At 36.5% G+C, this 13452-nt stretch overlaps 1 long non-coding RNA gene across 1 annotated transcript; it reads right to left on the bottom strand.

The window, feature by feature from the left end:
- Nucleotides 1–710: 710 nt before the first annotated feature.
- Nucleotides 711–1819, bottom strand: LOC108367241 (uncharacterized). Its single transcript, XR_001848222.1, has 2 exons — nucleotides 1659–1819; nucleotides 711–1599 (listed from the first exon to the last, which is right to left on the bottom strand). It is a non-coding gene; the product is annotated as an uncharacterized LOC108367241 (long non-coding RNA).
- Nucleotides 1820–13452: the final 11633 nt, after the last annotated feature.

The following is a 13452-nucleotide window of genomic DNA, read 5'->3' as shown; positions in this document are numbered from 1 at the left end:
AAAGCAAAACAAAAACCATTTTTTCCAATTTATGCACTGTTATTTTTATTATTGCAACCCAATTTCGCAGCTCTTCAAACATTTTCCACATTATGCTTTTAGGGCTAGTAGTTTCCGACCCCATTTGCTCGTTTTTTTTTTTCAATTCTGAATTTAGGCTAGGCTTCATGGGAACTTACTGTGGGTACAAACAGACCACATTTTGTAAACTGAATTGTGATATTTAATTTTATTTTATAATGAAAAATGAATTTAATGTGCAATTTTTTAAGTTTACTAGATGTAAGACAACTTTTGATTTTCTTTATATATTGCATGCTTTAGTTTTAATTCTGTTTAAGTTAAGTTGTAAAGGTGAAAATAGGCCTCCTGGGCAACCGAGCACATTAAAAAAAAATCGGTAACGCGCGTAAAAGCATACCTCACAAGTGGTGTGGAAAATGCAAGAACAAATATAAATGGAATAATTTTCGAAATTATGAAATGGTTATTGGTATTTTCCATCTCAAAGGGGATGATTAATTTTAACGTTATTTAAGCTGCCTTTACACGGTCGATTTTTGTCTTTTAACCAAAGTCTACCCGTGTAAATCTGCAATTCAACCGTAAAATGCAAGCGTTTTGGCTAGTCGATATCTTAAGTAAATTTTCCAGTCGACAGAAATCGACCCGTGAAAAGGCAACTTCAGGAATTTTTAAATTTTTTTTTCTTTTTTGCTTGGGCGTCTTTTGAAGATGTGCCAAATTATATTGTCGGCTTAAATACAAAACAACAATTTCTTTAAGCCATCTTGTGCAGCAATTTGTTGATCTTATCCTCACGGCTACCGTAATCACCAACCTCAACGTAGTGATAAGCCTTCTTGCGCCAGCCTCGGGTTGATGTGTTGAGCTTGAATAGCAACAGGAAGTTGGGGGCTTTCTTGAAGTGAAGTGAATCAACGCACTGAATTTCGTGCGCTTCGCGAAATTTGCGTTCGATCACAAAGCAGAGATTGGGACACGCTTGACCATTCCACGTTTGTACATCAATTCGCAAACTGATTTAAGATTTGGATAACCCCATATAGGGGGTTCGGCATACGTAGCATATTAATGGTTGCCTTGCTCAATTTGATGAACACACCGTTTTAATGTGGCGAAGACAGAACTGTAAAACTACGCACTTTTTGTGCAACTTTGTTGATACCGCGGATGCGGATCACAAAAGCCAATTTGGATTTTTAAGGCCCGTCGAATTGGCCGCATTTCTTTGCCACACAGCGCTACTCCATCTCACGGCGTCCATCACGGAGTTTTCTTGTTTGATATTTCTCAGCATGCACCAAGTTTTCACATTTACGGAGTGCAATCACAGCAGAGCGCTTTAGTTTACGTTTGATCAGGGTAGCAATTTGCTGACCTGCTCTTGCTGAACTGCAGCTTCGGCTCGGGGACAGGAGGCAGCTTCCTGGAAGGCTGTCTGCCCTTTGCTTGCGGTTTCTTACCGGCCGTGATGGCAGTCATCTTAACTTGTTACTTAGCACGTTGAAAAGGCGAAAAAAAGTTCGCCAAATGTTTGGAGCGCATCGTAAATGAGCCACTCGATTTATAAAATTTCTATAAACAATTTAATTAAATACTTTTTATACATAGATATGCTGCAACCATGCACTTACTTTCCCAAATTCCATCCTGCTTATCGGCATAATTTTCCAAATATGCCTGCTACTTCATTACTAATTCCTCAATTTTCCAACTGCGCTTTCTTTGTTGGCTCGACATATCCTAAAAAGACAAATTTACATTAAACAATAGAAATCGCAAAAATTAGCAAATAAAATACTCGCTTTGTTTTGTTTTGTTGTCAAATTTCTGAGAAATGTGAATTCACCACGATGCGATACAGAAAGAACAAGGACCAGGGATGTAATTTTAAGTAAATCTATTATTCAGTGGCAAGGCGCAGAGCGTTCGGGCAGCAATATTAATTTGTATCAAATATAACATTAAACGGTGGTTCTAATACATTTTTTGATATTATTAACCAGAGTACATACATTATATGGTATTTCTTTCAAAATTAATGTACTATATGAACTTTTTTTTCAAATATTTCTTAAGTTTCTTTCATGAGTGCTGAAAAGCAACCATGCGTGTAAGAAATTGTGTGCTACCTAAAATTTCACCTCTGGAAACTTTATCCCCATAAAGGACTTCACCACAGTTTTTTTACTGGATATACTGAGCCTCAAGGCTTCGAGGAGAATCGGGACAATAGGTACAAATATGCATATAAGTAGGTATCGATACTTTTAGTCCGATACTTAGTAGGTATCGATACTTTCTTTCGATGCTTCTTCCAAGGACAGGTATCGATACTTCCATGGTATCGTTTTATCCCTAACCACAGCTAACAAGTAAAATTTTCTTCGATGTATGTATGTATATACATCTGAAAGCGAGTGTACAATCGATAGTTTCTTTTCGATATGGTCAGCCGTTTGTTGCAGCCATGCAACGAAAGAAAAGAAAACTATCGATTGTACGCTCGCAACATATGTACATACATCAAAGACAATTTTATTTCATTGTTAACTATTACTACGTTTATATGTAAGCTATTTGCAAATAAAAATAATTTGCAAATACCTAACTCACCGTTTATTCGATGGTGAAAAATTATTTTTCAATATTGCCTGATTATGAAAAGGCATACTATGACCATCGGAAAGGAAAATAAAGTTAAAAATGGCAACGTCTTGATTATAAAAAGGCAATAAGATGACCATCGAAAAAGAAAATTAACCTAAGAATGGCAGCGTCTTCCGCTTATTTGCAAATAGTACCACTAATCAATACTTATGTGCGTGATTTAGTTATTTGCAAATAAAAAGTTAACTCAGCATTTATACGGCAAAGTTTACCATTTTGCAAATTGTTTGTTGCAAATAAAGCGTGCGTATAAACGTAGTATGTGGTGCAAAATACAGAAGAAGTCGGTGAATTTAAAGAAACAATAAATAAAAATGAGTGTATTCAATTTTTATATAAAAAAATGAGAAACAAAAACTTTTTTAACGCTATGTGGATAGAGAAGAAAAAACTTGAGGCCAATGCGCTTAGGCCGACTGTGGATAATAATAATAATAATAGATTGGCGCATACACATATGTTAGTGTTTGGCCGAGATTCTCCTCAGATTTTTGGCGTGCGCCTTGATGTTGTCGCACAAAGCGGAGGGACCTACAGTGTTACGCAGACTCTGAACGGCGATTGTATTTTTATGAGAAGCTGTTTTTCATGGCAGAAATGTACTCGGAGGTTTGCCATTGCCTGCCGAGGGACGACCGCTGTTAAGAAAAAACCTTTTTTCTATATTTTTTTGCGATGTTGCTTTGACCAGGGCTTGAACCCAGCTGTTGCGGAGCGGAAGAAGGACCGAACGGTGCTAAGGAATTAGTTTTTAGCGACGAAAATTCAGACCCCGATAAAAATTAGAAGAATTGTCTGAGCTCAGTAGCTCTGAAAATTCTTGCGAAATTAAGTAAATATTCGGCAATATATTTTTCCAAATAAAATAAACACAAACAAAATCGAATTGTATTTATCGTTTGGTTTCATGTGTTTTTGGATATTTTGCTGCCATCACTAATTTATCAATTATTTAGAAGTTAGAATAGTGGTCAGAAAAATCACTAATTATCGTGATATTTTCCCAATGTCACCGCTAAACTCACTTGTACTTCACCAACTAGATGACATGTATGAGCGAGTGAACCACAGAATACCAGTAGAAAAGGCTTTTGTTGTGGTGGCTGTTAATTTGGTCCCCATAAACATGAACCAATTAGAACAGATCTGACCGGTTGAGAAGCAGCCATTTGTAATAGCAATTGAGAAAAAAGTGTGTGACGTTCGTAATTTTGAAGTTTGCTATTTCTGTTTTGCTTCTTTCTTTATGTGTATTTTGTCGGTGGTTTATTTCAGTGATTTTTAAGTGATTTTTTGTGCAAATGTAATTAAAATGAAGTGCGCGGTGATTGAATGCAAAAACACGTACAAAAATAATAAATTGGTGAGCACAAACATGTGCACAACATTGCTTGCAATTTTTCTTTATGCTTCGTCTTCATATTCTTTGTTTACTTTTCACAGAAAATAACATGGCGCCGAAATTACACACGTCAGCCAGAAAATTACTTTTTTCTTTCGCTTCATCTCGTCAGATCTTGTGTAGTTCGATCATGCCCCATAAAGGACTTTAGGGTTGCGAGCAACTGTTTTGCCGCATTCAGGGTGCTGTGCAGCAAAATAGTGTGGTGAAAAATTGTAACATCGGATAATTGGCGAGAGAAATATTGTTATGTATATTTTATACTTCAATACAAGTAATTACCGCTATTTTTGCAATTCGAAATGATCTTAAAACTATTTTTAGTGAAATATGTACTTTATGAGTTACATGAAAACTATAATATATGTAAAAATATATTCCGATTTTCTTCAAGCGAATGATGTAAAATGTTTTATATATGGGTCTAATTTAAATAATAATATTTATTACTTTCATCTACATTGCTTTTATTGTAAGTTTTCATGAGTAGTTGCAGTTTTCTGCAATTGTTTCTGGCCGACACTGACAACGCAGTATTGTGTTTGCTACAGTAGTGACTGCCAATATTAGCAGTAACAGCTGATTTTAAAAACTATCACTGCCACTGCCACTGCGCTATTGTATCTTGGCCTTTAAAGCTAAATAATTTCACAACTTCTACCCTATTAAAGATTTATATTTTAATTAAATGTACAAACTATAGTACTGAATGCTTGAGAAACAATTATTTAAATCAAATGATCAACAGTGAACGCACTCGGAGCGAATTGGAACACAGAGCGAATTATGCTTATTAAGACTAAATAATTTCTAACTTTCTACCATATCATACGTTTATATTTCAATGTAATATGATTAATTGCAGAAGAATATATAAACTCCGATCAAACTTCACTACTGAATGCTTGACAAACAATATTTGGATCAAAAGATCAATAGTGAACGCGCTCGGAGAGAATTTTGAAACACGATATAGAGACTAAATAATTTAGGACTAAATAATTTATCATAAGCTTGTGTTTAATATAATAAAATTAAATACTGAAGAATATATTAATTCCGATCAAACTATAGTATTAATTGTTTGACAAACTATTTAACGCTGACGACACACAATCAGTTTTGCCTTTCAATTTCCTCACACACATTGCTTGCCAAAAATCATCAAAATTGAAAGCCATTACGTAGGCTGGATTCAATTTGAGAAGCAATTTCATTATCAACATGTCGCCTTCAAGAAAACAATGTTACTAACTAGCTTCTGAAGAATATTTTCCATTTTAATTCCATTGTAGATTAACATTTTAACATGCATAAGCTTAGTAATTTTCATTTTCACAAAATTCGCATACCAATGCTGAAAAGCTGATCAAAATTGTAACTCAATTGAAAGGGAAAAATTGAAAGCAAGTTGCCCATTCAAGCAATAAATAAGAGTGTGTTAGTGAAAAAGTGTTGAGTATTGAAAATTGAAAAGGGAAAATTGAATGTGTAACGGCCCGGTTAATCAAATGATCAACAGTGAACGCCCTCGGAGCGAATTTTGGAACACTTCATAAAATATTTACAGAGGATGTTTATTATTTGGTAAAGATCAAAATGTATTTAACAAAGTGTGATCGATTTTGACATTGCTCTCAGAAGAACCATCCTATAAAGTCAAATTGATTATTGTATCTTAAAAGAGAGCCTCACTGAGTTGTCAATAACACCTTGTTTAATACACCTATGATACAAATATTTAAAGGTAAAACCGCTTGCTCAATTCGTCGGCCATCATTTATTTTTTGAAGTTTGTCTACTTTATAAAATTGCAATTTTGAGAGCAACTCAAATTCCAAATAAAAGTAAAACAAAAACAAATAGATGAAAATATTGAAATTTTCTTTTATTTGAGACTGAAAATGAGAATGTATTTGTGAGATTGGAAATTTGAAAACATCTTTTTTTATGTTAGCAAACTTCAAAAATGTTCAGGCTGCCTCTCAGCTGTTTTACCTTCAAATTTTTGTATCATGAATACACCTTGGTCGAGATATCACAAACAAGTTTTCCTTTATTTATTTTTACTTAAAATCCTTAAATATTTATCTTGATTTTTTTCGGTAGAATACGTATTAATTTTTTTAACGATTTAAAAAAAAGGGAGGACAGTCGGGTCTACGTAACCAAAACGACCTGAATGCGCATTGAAGTCGGTTGTATTTTTTGCTTAAAATTACTTGTTATTATTATTGAGATACAGTTTCGCTACTATTTAGAGATTTCTCGACATACTTGTTCACATTTCTGTGATTTATTACTTTTCTTCTTAGTCATTTATATATTTCGGACTTACTGTGGGTGCTTTAAGATTCATTTTGTAAATATGTATGTACATATAAACAACAATTGCGATATTTTATTTTATATTAAATTATGAATTTTATTCGTGCAATTTTTTATGTTTAATAGTTTTGAGAACATTTTTTGGTTCTGTTGTATTATTTATTGCATGCCTTACAATTTTTTAATTTAAGTTATAATGTTGAAGATATGCCTTCTGCCTTTGTCAAGCACTTTAGCTAGGTGCGAGAAATTTAGCATATGCGCGTAAAAGCATAGAGTAGGTATACGGCTGTGTTGCCGCGATTCTCCAACATCTTGTCAAATCCGATTTTTCATAACATCTACGGAAAAACGATCACTGAATAGGAACAGTTACTGTTATGAACGTGTGTATTCAAAGCATACGGTGCGTTCGTAGCTACTCGAATTCAAAAGCATTTTCGTAGATTTCACGAAAAATCGGACTACGATGGATTTTGTGATAGCCTTGACTAGTTCGTACGATTATGACTTATGGATCGATTATGGATGGCAACGGAATCTCAGTTGAGTTGCCGATGGACAGCGCCACTGAAATGAAAATGTATTTTATTATGAACAGCAATAATTGAGTTTCATACAGTTCAAGATTATACATATTAAAAAAAAGTTGAAAAAAAGAAATAAAGTATCTCAACCAAAATTTCGGCAGCCACAAAAATGCAGTTGCCCATATAGCGCAACTCAGTTGCCAGCTTTCAGTTGCTAGTTGCCATCTGTAATACCATTTCAGCCATTGGCCAACCAACTGAAGTTCGGTTGTCCTCCGTAATCGACTCATAAAATCGGAATTGAATATGCATGCACGTTCTACAGAACGATAAATATTTTGTATATATATATTTAACGATTGTAAAACGAATGCTAGAAGATGTTTCATCATAGGTTTGCGGTCATCGTCTTCTTCCAGTAGGTTCTTCGATTCCAAAAGCTTTACAACCTCTATATGCCAGCAGCCCTTAGTGTTTTTGCCAATGACGTGGCACTATTGCACTGTTAATAACCAGACTTAGCCGCAGTTGCATTCACACGTGATATAATAGCTGGTGTCGGCAAGCTGTGGGAATGCCCAGGAGATGGCGTTTGTTCAGCTTTCGAAATCATTTCACCGACGGCGGTGGGCAGTACTGATGGTACATATTTATCACAGCAGTGGATGGGGCGTTTGTTCTGCAACAATAGCATGCAATGATGACATGTCCTATAATGTCAACGAACAAATATATAAAATTGAAAATGACTAACCTTATTCCCGGCTGATTTGGGAGACCACCCTTGGTCACGACCAGAACGCATTTACCAAGAGGAAAAACCGCAGGGATTGCAGTAGTTCTTGCAATCACCGTTGATGATGCTGTTTGTGTTTTAATTAATAGTCTGAAAAGACAGAAAATTGCATTAATCAAATGTTAAACACATCAAACCAATAAATTTAAATCATTTGTTTACCATTTCACAAACCGAATTACCAAGAAATAGAAAATCACCGCGATACGATACAGAAATAAAAACAAACAGGGCTGCATTTTCTTGGTAAACAACACAAGCGCTCACAGCAATCGGATCCGCAATATTATTTTCTGAAAAATAAGAGTTAAAAAGAGTTTTTAAACATGATATCACATTACCTAAATGGCGCACACTATTCTGTTTATTTTTAGTAGGATATAATTGTATTATCTCAGACTTTTTTTAACTGTTTTCTAATAATTGTTCTTTTGGCATGCAAAAGCAACCATGCGCTCAATTTCTTGTGGGGAAATTTGGTCCCTATAAAGGACTTTCACCACGAAGCAGCTACAAAAACAAAAACCTTTTCTACTGGTATACTGTGGAGTGAACTTACTAGGTTCATTCCTTATCTTTTTGGACTAAAATCTGAAAAGTGTCAAAATGCCAGAGCGTAAGCAAAATGCGCTCGCTAAAAGAGAATTACAGGAAAAGTAAAGGAACGCAAAAAACCAAGTTTTTAGTCCAAAGAATGGCAACAAAGCTAACGTCAAATAAGAATGGAAATGTATGTGCAAAACACATTCACACAAGCACAATAAACACTTACTATATCAATTATTTTTTGTCTCATTCCAATTTTAATTCACTTTTTTTACTTTTTAGATTATTCTCACTTTTTGCGTATTCTTTAATTTCCGTTAATTTAAATTCAGTTGAGTTCGACACTTTTCAGGATTTTGCCAGAAAAAAATTCTTCTGACTGAGGGCCGGTTACTCAATGTCTGGTTAACACTAATCTGCGGTTAAACATCGTTATCGACGTCTTCGACTCCATGCATACAACAGGGAGTCGGTAACGTCGATAACTATGTTTCACCGGAGATTAGAGTTAACCAGACACTGAGTAACCGGCCCTAAATCTGACTACTTCGGACTGATGAGAGTCACTCTCAATGAGTATTGCTCTCTCATTTTTGCTGTAATTTCCGAGTTAAGGAACGCTTTTTGGAATAAATCTGACTACTTCGGACTTTTTCTGACTATTTCTGGGAGATAAGGAACGCTCCTACTGTAAGGTAAATGCGTGCAAGAAAGGGATGCACTATCACACGCCCGGAGAAGTCGTAACTTTTTCCCCAAGCACATACAAAACTAACCGCTAAACACTAATCTGCGGTTAAACATCGTTATCGACGTCTTCGACTCCATGCATACAACAGGGAGTCGGTAACGTCGATATTTATGTTTAACCGGGCATTAGCGTTAACCAGACATTGAGTAACCGGCCCCTAGTCAGTTTTCCCACTAATTTAACCGATAATCATAGGTCAGGCTCAGTGCTGCTGCTGTCACTTCAATTGAAGTTTTTCACTTCACATTGGAAGCCTTCACTTCGTCACGTCGTCACAGTTATAGGAAAAGTGGATTTTCGTGTTCCTGATGACTTTTACTGTTTTGCTCTCGCTCCTTTCTTTCAGGAGAGTAATTTTGCTATTTAACAGTTTTACATGTTTTTACATGAGGTTACCTGGAACGCAACTATTCCGAAATCATAAGGAGACAGTCCAGTACCGTTTTTGTTTGTGGTTTGTACATGTTTATTTATTAACGTATATGTACGTGTATTTGTACGTGTTTATTGATGTATCTGTACTATAATGTTTTCGGACGGTATTAGCTCTTACTGCAAATATAAGACTATTACATATGTATATGGGTAAACTATGTTTTACAACAGCTGATTCGTAGCTTTTTTCCTATAAAAAAAAATTGTAACAGAATATTTAAGGAGTTTTACTTACTCATATGCCTTATGCCTTCGGAAGCGGGCGGATTTAAAATTGGATAAATATCGAACAGCTGATAGCAGTTTACCAACTACCAGAAAAATTATCAGCTTCCAGCAACCGATAATAAAATAATTAGGGTCTTCACTAAAGCTTGGTGCTCAGTAAAAGTGTGTTTGCATTGTTCAACTTTGCGTTCAACATTTGCGTTCAACTCAGCGCAGGGTTGCACGAAAAAAAGTTGAATGGCTAAAAATATCAAAATATGAAAAAATATCAAAATATTCGCCATAAAAAGGTGTTTGCATTGTTCAACTTTGCATTCAACTTTTGGTTGAATGGCCTTTCAACTAATCGCTTTCAACAAAGTTGGTCGCCAGCCAACATTTAGCCATTCAACTTTTTTTTCGTGCAACCCTGCGTTGAGTTGAACGCAATTGTTGAACGCAAAGTTGAATAATGCAAACACTGCTTAAAGCTTGCTATACAGTTCAATGCGAGCGTGAACGTTCGCAAAGGCAAATAATTCCATTTGTATTCTTATGGACGCTCACATACATCTGTCAAAACTTGTCGTTCACATGCGAAGGCTTTGCGTACGCCCACAGTAGAATGTGAGCTTGTAAAAAAGGAATTTTATGCGTTTAACTTAGTTTTTATTCCATAATTCTGAAAGATATTTTAATTCTCTATATTTTGATGTATAAACTATTGCAAAAAGTTAAGTAATAACGAAGATATTGGTCAAAATACAAAGCTCACGCATTGTACTGTATAGCAGGCTTTACTCGGTTTTCGGTAACTTTTCCCCATGTATTTTGTTTGTGTAAAAATATTTTATACACACGCCCCACCAACTCTTCGCCATCGGCTTTGATCAGCCCAGCCGGTATACCGTCGTTTCCGGGGTCCTTGTTGCTCTTAATCCTTTTTATTGCTGTTCTCACCTCGTCTTGGTCGAGTTGAGGGACGTGAGCTTCGTCCCTATAAATTGGTTCGGGTTCTCTTCATCAAACGCGCCACCTGTGTCGCTATTTAAAAGCGTTGAGAAGTGTTCCCTCCATATCTCAAGCCGACCGGCTAAATTGGCAAAAAAAAAACGGCCAAAAACGGCTAAAATTTTTCAACTAAAGTTCACATGTTTTAATTAAATAAATAACAAGTAGAAAGACTAGTAAATTCATTAAATAAATCATAAAAACATAGACTGGTAAATTCGTTACAAATTATTTCTGTTTACCAAAGGAAACTGTCGTTATTAGCTAAGCTTTACATCAGAAATCATATTTGTATTACTTAAAAACAAAAAAAGAGATTGATTACAAACTTATGAGGTTTTTTTTTATTGAAAATGTATGTCTTTTTTTGTAACATTTGCACTAGGTTACTTTTTATCCTGTAAAATGGCTATATTAGTAGAAAGTATTGCACTTTTGCTTAGTCGGATGGCAATATTTTGAGAAATGAACACGTAAATCTGTGAAAGGGCTGAGGAAAAAAGGGCAACGTGATTTCGAGAAAACCAATTCACATTCATTTATGTATATCGAAGTTTTTGAGTTTTGAACAATTAAACTAATTAATTTGATTTGTATGTCCATATATTCGAAACGTGCCTGATACAATTATTCACAGGTATTGTCTTTCCAGTGAGTTTTCTTTTCCATCGAAAATCGTGCTATTTTATTCCCATTAGTTATTTTCTGAAGAAAATCCCCTTCCTTCTTGGAAAAAATACAGTGACCCAAATATAAAGTGGGATGCGAAATTTTTGCAAGTTTGGGCTATTTTTCCTTAGTTTATTTAATGTTTAATATTTTTCATGAAAATATAGCTGATTATTTAACAAACACCATATAAATCCAAACTTCACTCTATGCAAAAATTATGAAAATTCTGCAAAATTTCAACAAAATTTGTAACCTTTTGATCAGCATCTTTATAAAAGTGTGGTATGCAGTTTTATAGTCTATTAAATTTTAGTATAATATGGTGCGAATTTGAGGTAGCTAGGACTTACCGTTGATGTTTATTGTTTTTTAATGACGGTGTTGTGTTACTAATTTTTTTCCATGGAAAGTATGTTCGATAATATTATATGAAAAAAATGCGGAACACCGCCACCAAAAAAATTGCCAAAAATCAACAACAAGTGATAGCTACTTTAAAATTGGACTTTATTGTATTAAAATTTTTAATTTATAAAGATGCTGTTTCAAAAGTTAAACACTTTGGTCAAAATTTACAGAATTTCCATAATTTTTGCACAAAGTATGGAATTATGATGACGACCGCGGCAAACGTTTAAAGGACTACGATTTGAGGGCATGCACCTGGAATATCCGGACTCTTAATGGGGAAGGTGCCTCTGCCCGGCTGGTTGATGTCCTCGTAAGGACAAAAGCTGACATCACCGCCATCCAAGAAATGCGTTGGACGGGGCAAGGCAAACAATGACTGGGGCCTTGCGACGTCTACTACAGCTGCCATGTAAAGGAGCGCAAATTCGGAGTTGAATTTGTAGTGGGAGAGAGACTCCGTGGGGGATTTTTGGAACCACCGTCGGACAATTCAGCCTCCACGACGAAACGTCCGACAACGGATTGAGGCTGATCGACTTCGCCGGGGCCCGAAACATGGTAGTATGCAGTACTAGGTTCAAGCATAAAAAGATCCATCAAGCTACGTGGCTGTCTCCGGATCGAAAAACGAGAAACCAAATCGATCATGTTGTGATAGACGGAAGGCACGCTTCCAGTGTTTTAGACGTACGCACACTCCGAGGCCCAAACATCGACTCGGACCACTATCTTGTTGCAGCCAAGATAAGCACCCGCCTCTGTGCAGCAAAAAATGTGCGCCCAAATATGCAAGGAAAGCTTAACGTCGAAAAGCTGCAATCACAACAGACAGCCAGCGCTTTCGCTACTCGACTCTCACACCTGCTCTCAGAGAGCACTCTTCAACAAACCGACATATGCGAGCAGTGGAACCACATTTCCCGCTCATTAAGTACCGCCGCCGAAGAAGTAGTCGGATTTCAGCGAGCCCGAAAGAACAACTGGTACGATGAGGAGTGTCAGGAAGCTGCAGAGAAAAAAGATGCCACCTACAGGGCCACGCTGCGATCGGGTGTAACGCACACTATGTGGGACCGCTATAGGGATATGAAGAGGGAAGCGAGACGTATTTGCCGCAATAAGAAGAAAGAGGCAGAAAAACGTGAGTGCGAAGAGCTTGAAATGCTGGCCGACAGGAAGAATGCCCGAAAATTTTACCAGAGAGTTAGGCGACTTACGGAAGGTTTCAAGACCGGGGCGTACTCCTGTAAGAAGAATAATGGCGACCTAGTAACTGATGTCCAGAGCGTACTTAAATTATGGAGGGAACACTTTTCCGCCCTACTAAATGGCAGCAGCACAGAAAATTGTGGAGAAGAAGAACCCGAGCCCGCAGTCGATGATGACGGAGTCGACGTTCCACCGCCTGACTATGACGAGGTACGTATAGCAATAACGCGGCTGAAAAACAACAAAGCCGCTGGAGCTGACAGCCTGCCAGCTGAGCTATTCAAGTACGGCGGCGAGGAGTTGATAAGGTGCATGCATCAACTCTTGTGCAGAATATGGTCAGATGAACGCATGCCCGACGACTGGAATTTAAGTGTGCTCTGCCCAATCCATAAGAAAGGTGTGGAAGACTGAAGCCCACCGTCAATAAACTGATCGGGCCTTATCAGTGTGGCTTTAG

This window comes from Rhagoletis zephyria, unplaced genomic scaffold (genome assembly GCF_001687245.7).
Source record: "Rhagoletis zephyria isolate East Lansing unplaced genomic scaffold, Rhagoletis_zephyria_1.1 Rzeph_scaffold_02601, whole genome shotgun sequence".
In the NCBI taxonomy this organism is placed as follows: Eukaryota; Metazoa; Arthropoda; class Insecta; order Diptera; family Tephritidae; genus Rhagoletis; species Rhagoletis zephyria.
The sequence above is the reverse complement of the archived record's forward strand: the minus strand, read 5'-3'. Positions and strand labels throughout refer to the sequence as shown.